The sequence below is a fragment of the Mustela putorius genome, unplaced genomic scaffold, assembly GCF_011764305.1.
Source record: "Mustela putorius furo isolate JIRA1106 unplaced genomic scaffold, ASM1176430v1.1 tig00537227_pilon_pilon_pilon, whole genome shotgun sequence".
Taxonomy (NCBI): Eukaryota; Metazoa; Chordata; class Mammalia; order Carnivora; family Mustelidae; genus Mustela; species Mustela putorius.
In genome coordinates, this window is record NW_025422368.1 from 1,519,338 (window position 1) to 1,535,068 (window position 15,731).

The window sequence follows — 15,731 nt, forward strand, 5'->3', positions numbered from 1 at the left end:
ATAGAAAGCACTTACAACCCTAAATAAGACTTTCTATGAAGAACGTCTGCCAAGTTCCCTGAAACTGGAACCCAATCGAGGGAGGATGCTGACACAGTGTGTCCCATAGTGACAGCTCATGGGCAGGACTGACAAGGCACTTCTCTAAGGGACACGATATACGCAGAGGAGCCAAATCAAGAACACCTTGTTTGTAACCAGATATGCCATATGTATACTTTCTTCTCCTGAAAAAGAAAATACCAACAAAGGAAAATGTAATTGAAGACAGCACTCCTTAAAAATAGAAGAAAACCGGAATCTGGTTTGGGAAGGGGAGCAACCAGGAGCTGTTTAGTGGGTATAGAGTTTCAGTTTTGCAACATGAACAAGTTCTAGACGTTGGTTGCACAACTACATGGAAATAACACCAGTGAACTGTAGCGTGGAAGTGTTTTCTATGATAAATTCTATGTTGGTTTATTTTACCACAGTCAAAAATTAGAATTAAAATTAAAAATAGAAAACTTTAGGGGCGCCTGGGTGGCTCAGTGGGTTAAAGCCTTTACCTTTGGCTCAGGTCATGGTCTCAGGGTCCTGGGATGGAGCCCTGCATCGGGCTCTCTGCTCAGCGGGGAGCCTGCTTCCTCCTCTCTCTCTCTCTGCCTGCCTCTCTGCCTACATGTAATTTCTGTCTGACAAATAAATGAATAAAATCTTTTTTAAAAAATAGAAAACTTTAATCTGTAGGTTGAAAGGAAAAAGTGATTCAGAAATATCAGTGCTGGGGTGCCTGGGTGGGTCAGTCAGGTAAGCAGCTGCCTTCAGCTCAGATAGTTATCTCAGGATCCTAGGATTGAGCCCTGCATCAGGCACCCTGCTCAGCGAGGACCCTTCTTCTCCTTCTCCCTCTGCACCCACCCTCTGCTGGTGCTCATTCTCTCTCTCCCTCTCTCTCTCTCTCTCTCACACACACTCTCTCCTCTCAGATAAATAAATTAAACTAAATTAAATTAAAAGACCAATGCTGAGAACTGGCCTAATAAAATTCCTTATCTTCAAAGATAGTAGAAGGGTCATTGGGTATTCAGGCAAAACTATCAACGCCTTTAACTGAAGGGGAGAAGATACTCATGTTGCCTCCAGACTACACACCAAAAGACAGTGAAGAAATCCCTAAAGTCCTCTGGGAGAAGAAAAGTGAGACTCCAATACTTTGTACCAAATCGAACTATTTTACCACACCAAAGGCAACAGATAAATATTTCCAGCATGCCAAATTCAGGGAAGGCTTTTCAAAAACACTAGTAGACATAAACTCTAGCCAGTCAAGAGATAAATGGAGAAAATGAGGTATAAGGATTAGCTGTGAGTGCTAAATCCGTTTCAGTGCAAGAAAAAAAGCTAAAGTTGTTGCAGGCATGGTTACAGGGCAGAAGGTAAGTGTTATGAACTATGAAAATGTAACCAAAGATCAGCATGGGGATGATGGGGACAGAAAAGCAAGTGGGCATTAATATAAACAAGCTGACATGTGCAACTTTTGTAGTTGGAGTATCAAAAACTATTTTTAACCTGCTAAAGCAAGTAACAAAGTATAAAGGAAATTACCAGAAGAAGTAATAGTAATTCTATAATCAGTGAAAATCAGTCAAGTGGAAGGGGAGAAGTAGAAGTATGCCATTTTATGCTATTTTAATTATTTCTAGCAGAGGCAGTCAACTCTATGTGATATGGAATTGAGTGCATCATTTGAAATAATGGTTATAAAGATAATCAACAGGACTATAAACAAACCATGAATCTTTTATGTTATCAGAAGTACTACACATCAAAGAGAAAAAAGAAACACAGATCACATAACAAAATATAAATGATAAAAAATTGTAGGATGTGGGGCGCCTGGGTGGCTCAGTGGGTTAAGCCGCTGCCTTCGGCTCAGGTCATGATCTCAGGGTCCTGGGATCGAGTCCCACATCGGGCTCTCTGCTCGGCAGGGAGCCTGCTTCCTTCTCTCTCTCTCTGCCTGCCTCTCAGTGTACTTGTAATTTCTCTCTGTCAAATAAATAAATAAAATCTTTAAAAAAAAAAAAAAAAAAAAAAAAAAGAAAAAAATTGTAGGATGTAAGGGCAACGTGAAGAAGATAAAAATAGTACCAAACGTACCTATCATATGAATAAATAAAAATAGCATAAATTCATGCATTAAAAGGAAAAGATTCTCAGATTGGACCACAAAAAAAACTAAACCATAAATAATGAATTAAAAAGATAGATCAATAACAAAGTAATTGCTTCATTTTTGTCTTCCTCTCAGCCTGTCCCCATTGCTGACTTCCTCCCTGAATAATTCAGTAGGAAAGCCAGTAGGCAAAACCCAGCAGGGCAGGTGTTTGCAGGGGCAGGGCATGGGATGGGGGATTGATGGAAAGCTGGAGCTGAGTATTGGAAGTGTAGAGAGATGAGGAGGGTGACTACCCAGGGGAAGTGGGGCAAGAGGGAATGTAGCACCTGGCATGGGGTATCGGAGCCCAAGCAGGGTAGGGAGGGGATCTACACATTGCAGGGTGAGTGGGCCTGAACTCTGTGGTGCCAGACCTTGAAATGGGATGTAACTCCTGTTTTTCAGGGGCACCTGGGTGGCTCAGTTGGCTGAACCTCGGACTCAGTTTTGGCACAGGTCACGATCTACTGGGTCATGAGATGGAGCTCCGCAGCAGGCGCCAAGCTCAGTGGCAAGTCTGCTTGGGATTCCTTCCTTCTGCCCCTCCTCCCACTCATGTGCATGCTCTCTCTCTCTCTCTCTTTCTCAAATAAATTTTTAATAAAAAAGAACTCTCGAGGGATGCCTTGGTGGCTCAGTTAAGCTGCTGCCTTTGGCTCAGGTCATGATCCTAGGGTCCTGGGATTGAGTCCCACATCATCAGACTCCTTGCTCAGGTGGGAGCCTGCTTCTCTTTTCTGACTCTGCCTGCCGTTCTGCCTGCTTGTGCTCTCTCTTTCTCTCTGACAAATAAATAAATAAAATCTTTTTTTTTTTTTTTTTTTTTTTAAAGAACTCTCAGGGGGCACCAGGGTGGCTCAGTCATTAAGCATCTGCCTTCGACTCGGGTCATGATCCCAGGATGCTGGGATTGAGCCCCGCATCAGGCTCTCTGCTCTGCAGGGAGCCTGCTTTTCCCTCTCCCACTCCCCCTGCTTGTGTTCCATCTCTCACTGTATCCCTCTCTGTCAAATAAATAAAATCTTTTAAAAAAATAAATAAATAAAAATAAATAACTCTCGGTTTTCAGTATATATAAATAGATGTAGAACTACGTCTAGATGTAAATGCGCATGTGTTTTTATTTGTACAAATACACATACATGTGTACATATATACATACATACACTGCCAGCTGTGACCATGGAAGGGTCTGGAAACAGTGGCATCTCAAGAACAATGAGCACATATCTTTATTTCTAAATACCAGTTAAGAGAGCAGAGGTCGTTGGAGAAATGGCTGATACTAGGCAGGGCCAGAGCAAAGTACATGATGAGTCTGGAATGCCTTGTTGTGCCAGAAAGGGGAAAAACACTCCAAGAATGATGGACACACGACGAAAGACTACAGGGGCTAACCAGAAGCCTAGCTTACTCCCACTACTGCCAGCTTATCTCAGACTAACCACATTCCATGGAGACAAAAAAAAAAATTATAAATGATTATAATAATAATGGCAATGATAATAACAAAATTACAATGCAATAACTAAAGAGGAAGCCATGGACCTGTACCCCTGGAGCTAATAATACATTATATGTTTATGTTTATAAAAAAATTTTAAAATAAAAAAATAAAGAGGAAGCCATGAGTCCATATTGATAGAAATAAATGAATGAAGAAATGGGGAAGTAAGAAAGATTTTCCTAACAGCAGAATGTCAAAGATAGGGGGAATGACTGAACTAGAAAATAACTATTAGGCAGCCATGGTAGGAATCAATAATTCAGCCAGGAAGCTTGAATGAGGGCTAAAACTCATTGGTAAAAGTTTGATGAAGAGCAGGATATTTACATAGCCTCAAAGTACCTTCCAACAAAATATATATTAATTATAAAGAGGGGAAAGGGTGGATGGTTCTTTGGCTAGGCATCTGCCTTCTGCTCAGGTCATGATCCCGGGGTCCCGGGAATGAGCCCTGTGTCAGGCACCCAGCTTGGGGGGCATCTGCTTCTCCCTCTCCCTCTGCCTCTCCCCACTGCTCGAGCTCGCTCTCTCTCTCTCTCTCTCTCTCTCAAATAAATAAATGAAATCGTTTTAAAAAAAAAAAAAGAGGGAAAAGAGTAATTCACAGTGAAGAAAACTGTCAGACATCCCATTAATCAGTGATGATCAAGCAAAGTTAACATCACAAAAATGGGACGAATCAAAATTATGAACCACCTGATAGCATATAATATGGAAAATATGGTATGGATTCCCGATATTCTTGCTTAAAATGCAGAAGCTCAATCTAATTGTGAAGAAAGAGCAAATGAACCCAAAGTAGGGGACATTCTACACAAGTGGCCTCTAACGTGGAGAAGTGGAAAAGCCATGAAAGTCAAGGAAAGCCTAAAGAACTGTGACAATGACATTCTATACATAATCTTGGATTGGATCCTGGGGTCATTACTGGGACATTACTGGGACAACTGGCAACATTGAAAGGGGGCCTGTGAATCAGACGGCAATAAGGCATCAAGAGTATAGTGGATATTGTGTGGGTAGTTGGAGGGAGGTGGGTTAGGGTCTTAAGAGGGGAAGAGGAAGCATGCCCAGATCCCCATGGGTGGGGGATGCCCAGGATACATCCCAGTAACTGCCACTTTCAGGGTAGCCAATCCCCCAGCTCTCCCAGACCCCCAGCCCAGCACACCATGCCTTCTCAGGGGAGGGGGGAGCATTGAGCTGCTTGTGCATGGAGGCAACATTCTCAAGGCCCAGTCTCCCAGATGGAGAGGTTTTCCACAGACTGCCCAGGCAGTCTCAGACCTTCCTGCAGAGAAACTGGATCCTGAAGACGGAAACAATGGACTCACTCAGGAGGAAGCTGGAGTCTAACTGAGAAGCAGAGACACTGCTCTCCCTCCGCGTGTGCTCCAGGGGCCCCTGGAAGTGGGATCTTTCTGCACTTAGCTGTCTCTTGCTAATTCTCTCTCTCCTTTTTTTGGTAAGATTTTATTTATTTATTTGACAGAGAGAGATGCAGTGAGAGATGGAACACAAGCAAGGGGCAGTGGGAGATGGAGAAGCAGGCTCCCTGTAGAGCAGGGAACCCAAGGCAGGGCTCGATCCCAAGACTCTAGGATCATGTCCAGAGCCGAAGGCAGCCACTTAATGACTGAGCCACCCAGGCACCCCCTGGTTCCCTCCTGAACCCCCTCCTTTTCCACCTCCATTGTAGACCTCACCCTCCAGCTCTGTTACCCTCTGAGCAACCCTGGCAATGGCCTTATTTTCCTCTCTGTCCCTGCTGCCCTGGGGATGAGATGCAGCCTGGGAGGTGCTTATGGGCAAGAAATATTGATTTTCCAGGATAGTCATGGATGTATGAGAAACAGCACAGAAAACATAAAATGGAGCCCCATCGGGAAAGCTAGGGTTGGTGGTTGCTGTCCTGTGATGCTTTGTGGAGGCGGTGAGCCATGGTGGGAAGAGCATGGACATCAGAGCCAGACGGATCCAGATACCAATCCCAGTCATGCCACGTGCCGTCTGTATCACCTTGCTAATCTACTTAACCTCTCTGAGCCTCAGGATCCCAGTCTGCCATCAATACAAACCTGCACAAACAGAATTAAATTCATCATCTGTCTGGCTCAAGGTCAGATCTCGCAAAATGTGAGTCTCCTCCTCCTTCTCACCAACCCACAACATTCCACCCAGCAGCCACAGTAGTAATCTCTCTCTCTCTCACACACACACACACACACACACACACACACACGCACACACACACTCAAAACAAGACTCCGCCTCCCACAATCCCTCTCAGGAAAAAAAAAAAAAATGTGCCTTTGTCTAGAAGCCATTCTCTTTTTTTTTAATTTATTTTTTATTTATTTTCAGGATAACAGTATTCATTATTTTTGCACCACACCCAGTGTTCCATGCAATCCGTGCCCTCTATAATACCCACCACCTGGTATCCCAACCTCCCACCCCCCGCCCCTTCAAAACCCTCAGATTGTTTTTCAGAGTCCATGGTCTCTCATGGTTCACCTCCCCTTCCAATTTACCCCAACCCCCTTCTCCTCTCTAACTCCCCATGTCCTGTTAACATGCTTTCTGTTATGCTCCATAAATAAGTGAAACCATATGATAATTGACTCTCTCTGCTTGACTTATTTCACTCAGCATCATCTCTTCCAGTCCCGTCCATGTTGCTACAAAAGTTGGGTATTCGTCCTTTCTGATGGAGGCATAATACTCCATAGTGTATATGGACCACATCTTCCTTATCCATTTGTCCGTTGAAGGGCATCTTGGTTCTTTCCACAGTTTGGCAACCGTGGCCATTGCCGCTATAAACATTGGGGTACAGATGGCCCTTCTTTTCACTACATCTGTATCTTTGGGGTAAATACCCAGTAGTGCAATGGCAGGGTCATAGGCAAGTTCTATTTTTAATTTCTTGAGGAATCTCCACACTGTTCTCCAAAGAGGCTGCACCAACTTGCATTTCCACCAACAGTGGAAGAGGGTTCCCCTTTTTCCACATCCCCTCCAACACATGGTGTTTCCTGTCTTGCTAATTTTGACCATTCTAACTGGTGTAAGGTGATATCTCAATGGGGTTTTAATTTGAATCTCCCTGATGACTAGTGATGATGAACATGTTTTCATGTGTCTGATAGCCATTTGTATGTCTTCATTGGAGAAGTGTCTGTTCATATCTTCTGCCCCTTTTTTGATATGATTGTCTGTTTTGTATGTGTTGAGTTTGAGGAGTTCTTTATAGATCCTGGATATCAACCTTTTGTCTGTACTGTCATTTGCAAATATCTTCTCCCATTCTGTGGGTTGCCTCTTTGTTTTCTTGACTGTTTCCTTTGATGTGCATAAGCTTTTGATTTTGATGAAGTCCCAAAAGTTTATTTTCGCTTTTGTTTCCTTTGCCTTTGGAGACATATCTTGAAAGAAGTTGCTGTGGCTGATATCGAAGAGATTACTGCCTATGTTCTCCTCTAGGATTCTGATGGATTTCTGTCTCACGTTGAGGTCTTTTATCCATTTTGAGTTTATCTTTGTATACGGTGTAAGAAAATGGTCAAGTTTCATTCTTCTACATATAGCTGCCCAGTTTTCCCAGCACCATTTATTAAATGGTGCTAGAAGCCATTCTCTTAGCCAAAGGGAGGATTCCCGGCTGTATCCCAGACCTGCTAAGTGGAGAGGGAGGAAGTTTCCCCAGCAGCTTCTGGGGTACCCTGAGGTTCAAGACTAACCACCCTGATGCTGACCTCCCTCTGTTAATGATAATCTCCACAGGATCTTCTACACCTGCCCTGAGGAGTGTTAGATCCTGTTAACAGGAATCCTAGCAGTCCTCAGACATCCCTGCGGGCATTTCCTCTCTTTGTCGAGGAGGAGAATGAGGCCCAGAGAGCAGCAGAGCAGCGCTCAAGGCCCACACAGTCAGGTGATGGCAGATTGGAACTTAGGTGCAGGTGTTCTCACTAAAAAATAATGGTTTTTTTAATAAAATGGGTTTTTTCAGGTTTTTTTTTTTTTAAAGATTTTATTTATTTGACAGAGAGAGATTACAAGTAGGCAGAGAGGCAGGCAGAGAGGCAGGCAGAGGAGAGAGGAGGAAGCAGGCTCCCTGCTGAGCAGAGAGCCCGATGCGGAACTCGATCCCAGGACCCTGAGATCATGACCTGAGCTGAAGGCAGCGGCTTAACCCACTGAGCCACCCAGGCACCCCGGGTTTTTTCAGGTTTTTAAGAGTCATTCAGATTACATCCAGTGACAGGAGTGGGGGAGAAACGAAGATCAGGAAAACATCTCAGCAGGCCTCATGGGGTGCTAGGCAGGGGCCAACCTGGGCCGCGAGCCCCTCCAGCTGCTCCACCAGCAGCCATCTTGCCATAACTTCAGGCCCCCAGCATGAGCAGTGACATCTCTCTGCCTCTGGAATCTCTGTCTTCCTCTCCTCCTCTATTGTTTTTACATCTTGGTGAGTTTTCCTTCTCTTGGCCTCGCATTCAGAATTCACTGAGAGGGATCTCATCGACTTGTTTGGAACCATCCAATGGGGAGGACCGGAAATGAATAGGTCTCTCACCCAGGCCTCCACAGAAACCACTGTGCTTCCCATGCCCAGCCTGTTGGTGAATTACCTCCAGAAAAACCCTTGACTTCCTCACCAAATAGGAGAGGCCAGAGTAACAGGAGTAATCTGACCAAAGTCTGGAACTTGAGTGCAGAGAACCACTGTGACCTCTCTTTCTCAGAAGGGAGCTACACGCATAGCCTTTGCACACCTTTGTCATCCATCTTTCCCCTAAGCCAGAATTCTTAACTGAGAACAGAGGATGAGGCTGGGCTCTTGGAGGGACAGATGGTAGAGGTTGGAGGCTGGTCTGGAGCCCTGGAGTAGGATTGCCTCATCTAGCAAATAAAATACAGAACACCAGTTAAATGTGAATTTCAGATAAACAAGAAGCAATTGGTATAAGTATGTACCATGCGATATTTGAGATATACTTACACTAAAAAAAATATTGACTGCTTATCTGAAAATCACATGTAACTGAGTGGCTTACATTTTTATCTGATAATGCCACCTGCGAGAGCAGGGACGATGTCTGTTTTGCCCAGTGTTGAGCTCCAGGACCTAATTCATGCCTGGCATTTGGTAGACATTCAATATATTCTTTTGAAATATTTCATTGCTGAAGAAGGCCTCTCAGCAGTCCCTCCCTCCCCACTCAAGGTAAATATATCCCCCAGGGGCCAGCTTTGAACACGTAAATTGACTCATTCAATTTACTAGACTGGAGCAATTAGCTAGCATTAAGATCTGTGCTAAATAAATGGAATACAGAGATAAATAACCTATCAGTCTTGTCCTCAAAATGGTAATTAACCAGTAGGAGCAACAGACCTGAACAGAGAATTACACAGAGTATGATACATGCTGGACAATGACAGTGGAAGGCCTGTGCCAGGTGACTTGGCTCACCATTTTATCTTCAAAACCTGCATCCTGGCAGGCGAATGTGAGTGGAATGGGAAAATGAAAAGGTGGATATGGGAACAGTGTACTCTGGGGCCACAGAGGAGAGGTGGCCACTGAGGGAGGCGCAAGGGTGAGCAGGTTGGGTTCACTCCAGGGAGGGGGTAAGAGCAGATGTGGATCTTGAGATTTCAGGAAGACAGCAGAGAGGGAAGAGCCTTTCTGAGCCAGGAGCAGCATGAACACACAGAATACTTCGGGGAGCAGGGAGTCACTCACGGGGCTAGAGATGAGGTCGGAAAGGTGAAAGGCCTGGAACACATGGCCAAGGGGGTTGAAATTTATCCTGGGGGTAAAGGACGGTCCATAAAGACTTTTTGAAGAAAGCCGTGGCCTGCATGTCAGGAGATCCCCCAGCATTAACATGAAGGGTGGACAGCGGTGGCGGTGGAGACACACTGAAGGCTGAGTCCAGTGTGAAACTACTGAAGGAGTCTCGTATGCAAATGGACAGAGGCCGGAACTTGGGGGTTATTGGGGGTATTGGGAAATAAGCCTGCAGGGCTAGACCACATCCTCAGGGACTCGCTGTGAATGTCCCCATCTATCCCCTGTCCTGTTCCTAAGTGCCCTGGGCCATGGGAGGGGAGGCTGCCACTGAGAGGGGGAATTGGAGAGGAAGGGGAGGTGGAGGCAACCCAAAACAAACTTCCTTCCCTTCGCAGGCTTGCCTTAGGAGAGAGAAGGGAGCCTCTAGGCTCTTCCCTCCGGCTGCTGCCCGAGGGAAAAGGCTTCCTTTGGCTGACAGAGTGTGGAGCTGTCTGTGGACTACAGGTGGGCTCTCACCTTCAGTGGGACTCCCCACCCCACTACCATGCCCAGCAAGATGCGCTCCCTGCTGAGGACAGGAGGTTCAGTCTCGGGGTGCAGCAGCCCCCTCCTTCCTGGAGATGACCCCAAAGCATGTCCCAGGGAGATCATCAAAAATTCCAACCCAGTATTTACCCAAAGAACACAAAAATACTAATTCAAAGGGAGACGTGCACCCTGGTGTTTACAACAGCATTATCAACAACACCCCAGTTAGGGAAACAACTCAAGTGTCCCCCCGCTGATGAATGGATGAAGAAGATGTGGTGTATATCTACCATGGAATATTACCCAGCCACCGAAAGGAATGAAATCTTGCCGTATGCAACAACGTGGATGGAGCTAGAGTGTATTATGCTACGTGAAATAAGTCAGTCAGAGAAAGACAAATACTATATGATTTTACTCTTATGTGGAATTTAAGAAACAAAACAAACAAAGGGGGAAGAGAGAGAGAGGCAAACCAAGAAAGACTTTTTTTCCTTAATGTATTTTATTTATTTGAGAGAGAGAGCTTGCGTGCAAGCAAGGGGAGTGGTAGTGGGAGAGGGAGAAGGAGAAAAGCAGACCCCCAGCTGAGCACGGAGCCTGAGGCTGGGCTGAGATCATGACCTGAGCCCAAGTCAGGAGTCCAGTGCTTACCCAAATAAGCCACCCGGATGCTCCCCAAGAAACCACCTCTGAACTATAGAGAACAAACTACCGGGTTATCAGAGTGATGGAGAGTGGGGGGTGGGTGAAATAGGGGATGGGAATTAAGGAGGGCACTTGTGATGAGCACCAGGAGACATATGGAAGTATTGAATCACTATACTGTACACTTGAAACACATATTACACAGTAAGATAACTAACGGGAACTTAAAGAAAAACTAAAAAAAAAAAAATTCCAACCTGAGGGGGATACAGGAGATCAACTACTTCAGCCAGAGGTCTGGAACCAGCCCCAAGTCCTGGGTTCATCCCCCACCACCTCCCTTATGCCTCTGTGGGCAACTCGCTGCTCCATCTCCCCCACTTCCAGAGCCACCAGACCCTGCTTCTGCCAGGCATAGAGTTTGGAGTCAGACTAACCTAGGTTCAAATCCACCCAGATATGTGATCCTGTGCAAGTCACCTCACCTTTGTGAATACACTTTCTTGGCTTGGTAAATAACACATACCTCATGACCGTGATGAGTTAAATAAAATATCCCACATGAGCAAACTCAGGACAGCACCTGGCATGTGGTCAGCATGCCTGAAACTGCTAGCCCTTTCTTTGTTCATTCACCCTGCTACTATATTCTGGGCACCTACTATGTGCGGGCTCCTTTCTAGGTGCTGGGAAAACAGTGGCAAGCAAAAACCTAATCCCATCACGGAAGTTCCATTCTCCTGGGGTAGGTAGATGTTCATTAAGTGATCACACAAATAAAAATAAAATTATACCAATAATGAGTACCATGAAGGAGAGAAACTCACACCCATTTAGTTACTCCAAGAACTTCCCAAGATGGAGCCTGGGGCTGGCACACCTTTGGCATGGCCCAAGCCAGGGGAAGGTTAGGGGCCTCACTTTCCTGTTAACTGGTCTCCCAGAAGCCCCAGTTCCCAAAAACAAATGTATTCAGAATAGGGAACTTGGGAGGGGAGACCTGGAATGCCCCCAGATCCAATCCTGAACCGGGCTCCCCAAAGCCCCTCCCCACCCCCAAGATAAATAAAGAACCACTAGGCTACTCCCCTCCACAACGTCTCCCCAGGGCAGACAGACCCTGCTCCACCATGAACTGCTTCACATTCCTGCTGCTGGCCAGCTTAGTCCCCACCTCTCTTGCCATCCTTAATGGTGAGTCTGGCTCCAGTCACACTCTTCTTTGTCCCTCAGAGGTCATCGGGCTGTCAGCTGGAGCACCCTCAGCTCTAGGGCGAGCTCTCCTTAATCCTTGTAACGTGTTGTGTGGAGAGGTTCGGAGATGCATAACCAAAAGTGCACTCCTGGTGGCCCAGTGGGTAGGATGTCTGCCTTTGGCTCAGGTCATGATCTTGGGATCCTGGGATCGAGCCCTGCATTGGGCTCCCTGTTCAGCATAGAGTCTGCTTCTCCCTCCTGCATTCTCTCTGTCTTCTCTCTCTCTCTCAAATAAAGAAATAAGATCTTAAAAAAAAAAAAAGTTTATACCTGAGATAGGTATATCATAGTTTATGACTGAGATAGGAAGGCAGGGAACTAGGACACATGACCCCAGAAATCCTGTACACTAGAAAGCCTGGGGCTGGGGCCCAAGGAACCACCTGGACCCAAATCAAGGTGGACTATGTCTCAACAGAGATTCAGATTAGATCCAACCTCTGAGGATGCTGGACGCCTCAGGCAGAGCCACTGTTTCTCCCTGCCTCCCTCTGTAACAATGAGGGCAAGACATATGCACACATTCATTTAGCTGCTATTTATTGAACACATACTACATGCCAGACACACAACTCTAGGCACTTGGGCTACACAAACAAAACTCAAAGACCTCAGTCATCATTGAGATTTTCTCCCAGGAGAAAGAAACAAATAATTAGCATATTAGATTGCATAGTGCGTTAGAAAATGTTAAGACCTAGACCAGGATGAGGAAGGTGGACATGCTGAGGTAGGAGGGGGTTCATAGAAGCATCTCCCATGTTAAATGTCTTAAGACCCCTGGAGTCTAACCTCTTTTTCAGAGCCAGAAGATGAAATCCACTTGGAGGCTCAGCCCATGGATGCCTGTAAGTCTCATGTTGGCAAACTGTACAGTAAGTTGTGGTAGTAAAAGGCTGCCCAGCAAATAATGAATTCTCCCCATGAGGAAGAAGTGGAGCAAAGGCCATCCCTCCTAGTGTTGGACCCTAATCCTTTCCACTGCATTAATTAGCCAGCATCTAGGGGCCAGGAACAATATGAACAGCAATTCATGCTGTGCAGTCATTGAAGATGGGTGTAGGAACCACTCATACCCAAATGTTAGCAGGTGGAGAGTGTCAGCTCACCCTGAGATGAGGAAGCTGGTGAATTTGCTAGAAGTGGAATTCCTATTCAATGCCATTCAGAATCAGTGATGTGCCTTTCAGGTGCTCATAGATTTGGATGCAGGTGTGGGACATCAATTCTGGTCTATACTGACTGGGCAATGGCTCTACCGTGACCTGCTCTGTGTGTTAAGGGATATGGCACAGTGCCAGCTGGCTGTTCCTTACATGAGCTCTTTCTCTGCCCCTCACTCCCTCTATCTCCTCGGTCCCCGCTGCCCAGCTGATCCCTAAAAGGGACCATGTCTTCCTTGAAAACCCTTCTAAGGAAACTCCCATCTCCAGCGAAGAGCTGGGTTTCAAAGGGGAAGGTGTGATCAGATCTACGAGAGGAGACTAACAAATCAAAAGCTCGAGCTGCTTCACCCCATCCCCCAGGAGGCCAGTTTCAGAAATGCTGCCCCTCAGTCAGAAGAAACTACGGAATTCACTCGGAGGGCTGGTAGGAGCCTGGGCGGAGGGAAGAAGCTGGGAGGGAGGCCAATTAACCGGAAAAGGCCGGGGCCCAACAGTGCCTTGGCGGGGCGGGGGAGTTGGGGTTAGGAAGAATAAGGAAGCTTCAGGGGAACAAGAATTAAAGGTAAATGAGACTCAAAGGATCCACTGACTGCCTATGATGGCACCGTGGAAGGCCGTGACTTGTACATGGAGGAGACACAGGGTCACTGGCCTCAACTCAACATTTCTTTCCCAATATTTCCCAGCAACCACCCCAGAGGGAAAACCGGCCAAGCTCAGCCATAATATTGGGAAGAACCTGGTCAAAACCATGAAAGAGACCATAACCTACCCGAAAAGACTACTCCCTCATTCCTATGAAGTCACAAGGCCCTAGTGATAAGGAGGCCCAATCCCAGGCTGGGCGAAAGCCAGTGTCTGCAGCACCCACACTCCACTCACCCTGACTGCCAGCTCTCAGCCCCTCACACTCCTCATTAAAGCTTTGCATCCCAAGCTTGGCTCTGTGGTGGCTCTGTTGGGCAGGAAGCAAGGCTGGAGGCTTGCACTCTCCTAGGATTCTTCCTGAGTTACCCCGTCACTCTAATTTTAAACCTCTCCTCAGCTTACAAACCCGTTCAGGTCTTCATATCCCAAAATATCCTCCGTGAGGTCTTGACTGGCCTCAAACTGCCCCTCCTCCTCCCCGTGCTCCCGCCTCCATGCTCCCTCCCCCTTCTGCCCTCCTTGTCCCCCTGCCATCTCCCTTTTCACACCTGCCAGCCCCAAATCACCGACAGCAACAAGCCTGGTGGCTACTTCCAGTCCCTACTCTCCTGGCTACCTCTGCAGAACTGGACACAGTTACACTTTCTAGAAATTTTCTCCTCGCTGACTTCCAATGTGCTGCACTTGATTGGTTCTCTGAGCCCCCTCACCTTCCTTTCTGGCACATTTCCTGACTGTGTGCTCTATGCTCCTATCCTGTGCCCCCTTGTCTTCTCTCCGCCGTCCTTCCTCTACATCCCCATCATCCCCATCTGTCAGTGCGTGGCTCCCACTGACCCACTCACCAAACATCCACCAAGTGTCTATCTACCACATGCTATCCTCGTCTACCCAATACTTGCCAAACTCCCCCCAACCCTGGCCAGTGTTCACTGTAAAGGCATATAGGACGCAATGGGGAGAAAAGAGAATGGGAAAAGAAGAATATCTTCCCATCTTGCAAATGGAAGAAAGACTGCCCATTCAAGAGAAGATAGGGTGGCAGAAAGGAAACGGAGAGATAACAGAATATAGATATAATGGTCTCTGCTCCCCCCTTCTTGGCACAAAGCTTCAAAACCCTGAGTGTGAATAAAGAAAGACAGGGGCATGACTGAGTTTTTCCAATTCTGGAGGCACCTCTGAGGTCTATTGTCCTACCCCCAGAGCATAGAGAAAGACGTACTCCAAAGACCCAAAGAGTGACTGATATATTGCAATGCAGGCCTGGGGCTGCCCCAGCCCAGGGGAATCTGGAGGTGGAGTAGATAAAATGATCTCCTTCCTTCCTTTGCTTTCTTCTGACACAGAAAGTTTCCACCTGCCTGTTTTCCCTAGTTTACCTACCCTCCCCTCCAGTACAAAGACACATTCACAGCTCCACCAAGAACATCTCCCAACCTAGATGGGAAGTTCTATGATGGGCCTCTCACAAGCTATAGCTTGAGATAAGACATAAATTCTTGCCAAAATAACAGCGGAGGGAGATGAGAGATTATGCTGTTTAGAAAGGATTTGGGAGGAGAAGTTTCCTGAGAAGATTAGATTAGGAAAATGGAAGTGTATTGGAGATTAAAAGCCCCAGACTCATCCTTCTGACCCTCCAGCCTCAGACCAATACAAAAAATGAAATGAAGGTCATGATGTAATGGGGATCAAAGAAAGTATCCCCCTTACTAATGGCTGGACAAATGTTCTATAAACCCATAACGCAGGGCTCTCTGTTAAAACTGGATAGGAGAGAGGCACCTGGGTGGCTCAGTGGGTTGGGCCTCTGCTTGGGTCGTGGTCTCAGGGTCCTGGGATCAAGCCCCACATGGGGCTCTCTGCTTGGCAGGGAGACTGCTTCCCCCTCTCCCTCTGCCTGCCTCTCTGCCTGCTTGTGATCTCTCTCTCTCTCTCTCTCTGTCAAATAAATAACCTTTAAAA